General features: G+C 43.8%; 1 pseudogene; it reads right to left on the bottom strand.

The window, feature by feature from the left end:
• Positions 1–779: 779 nt before the first annotated feature.
• LOC134612333 (uncharacterized) lies at positions 780–1,440 on the bottom strand (annotated as a pseudogene).
• Positions 1,441–1,898: the final 458 nt, after the last annotated feature.

The raw sequence follows: 1,898 nt of genomic DNA, 5'->3' as shown, positions 1-1,898 counted from the left end.
ATATGCACCATAGCACACCAGATACATCTGTCAGTTACTGCCTCTTCTGAGCTCCAACAAGTTCATGTTCGTGGCTTCAGTGACTTCATCTATCCATCTCCGTCTCTGTTGTCCCCTTCTTTGTGTGCCTTCAGTCTATCCCAACATCAGAGTATTCTCTAGAGAATTCTGCCTTCTCATTATGTGGACAAAATATTTGAGCTTCAGCCTCATGATCATCGCTTCCAGTGAAAAGTTTGTCTTGATTTCCTGTAGTACAGATTTATTGGATCTTCTTGCAATCCAATGGATTCTAAGCAGTTTTCGCCAACACCACAGTTCAAAGGCATCAATTCTACGACGCTCTGCCTTCTTTATAGTCTACCTCTCACATTCGTATGTTACTACTGGGAATACCATAGTTCTGACTATGTGGACCTTTGTTGATAGTGTAATATCTTTTTTTTTAACATGTCTGTTTGCAGTACCCATAATCCTGGGGCAAGAGGCTGGCAAGCAGGCCCCTTCAAGTACCAGTGGTGAGGTTACTTTCGCACATTATTTCTTCAGGCAATATTGATTCCGGCTTTGGATTCATCCAGCCCAGTCTTACGCATTATGTATTCCGCATATAAGTTGAATAAATAAGGTGACAATATATAACCTTGTCGCACTCCTTTCCAGATTTTTAACCATTCTGTTGTACCATGTTCGGTTCTGACTGTGGCTTCTTGGTCCACATACAGATTCCTCAGGAGGTGGATGAAATGATCTGGTACTCCCATCTCTTTAAGAACGTGTCACATGTTGTTGTGATCCACACAGTCAAAGGCTTTAGAGTAGTCTATGAAGCAGAAGTAGATGTTTTTCTGGAACGCTCTGGCTTTCTCTATTATCCATCATACATTGGCAATTTGATCTCTTGTGCCTCGTTCTCTGCAGAACCCAGCTTGAACATTTGGTAATTCCTGGTACATATATTGCTTGACTCAAGCTTTTAGGATCTTAAGCATTACCTTGCTGGCATGTGAAATTAGTGCAATTGTTCGATAATTGGAGCACTCTTTGGCATTGCCTTTTTGGGGGATTGTGATGTAGACTGACCTTTTCCAGTCTTTTGGCCACTGTTGCGTTTTCCAAATTTGTTGGCATAAGGCAAGCAGAAATTTCACAGTATAATCTTGCAGAATTTTGAATAGTTCAATTGGGATTTCATCAACTCCTGCAGCCTTGTTATCTGCAAGACATCCTAGGGCCCATCTCACTTCGCTCACCAGGATTTCTGGTTCCATCTCATTGGACCAACTATTGAGGTCATCACTGCTGTTAAGATCCTTCCTGTATATATCTTCAGTGTATTCCTGCCATCTTTTCTTTATCTGATCTTCTTCTCTACCATTTTTGTCTTTTATCACATCCACTTTCCCCAATTTTCTTGAATAGATCTCTTAACTTTCCCATTCTGTTATCTTCTTCTATCTCATTACATTGCTCATTGTAGAATGTCTCCTTAGGTGGAGGGGGGCGATAGACCTGGGCGAACGGAGAACCCTCAGGGCCCCCGGGCAAAATAAATCAAGGGCCCCCTTACAGGCCCCACCTATACTCCGCAGCAAGCGCCACCCATGTCCTGCCTCCATGCACCGCCTCCAGCCACACCCTACACAATCTTTAGACACAAGGAACAAAAGTGCAATAATCCCTTCAAGGCCCCAGTAGAAACTACAATTGAGGGCTAACGGGCCATGGAGGGGGGGTCTTTCTAGCAGAGGCTATCTCAGTGTCCTTTAGAGAGTGTGTTAGAAAGAATCCCCTCCAGGCCCTATTAGAGACTACAATGGAGTCTAATAGGCTTGGAAGGGGGTCTTTCTAACAGAGGCCATCTCAGTGTCCCTGCTGGAAACAGTCGCCTCCAGGCC

The sequence above is a fragment of the Pelobates fuscus genome, chromosome 5 (assembly GCF_036172605.1).
Source record: "Pelobates fuscus isolate aPelFus1 chromosome 5, aPelFus1.pri, whole genome shotgun sequence".
Lineage (NCBI taxonomy): Eukaryota > Metazoa > Chordata > Amphibia > Anura > Pelobatidae > Pelobates > Pelobates fuscus.
This window is presented reverse-complemented; position numbering and strand designations above follow the sequence as displayed.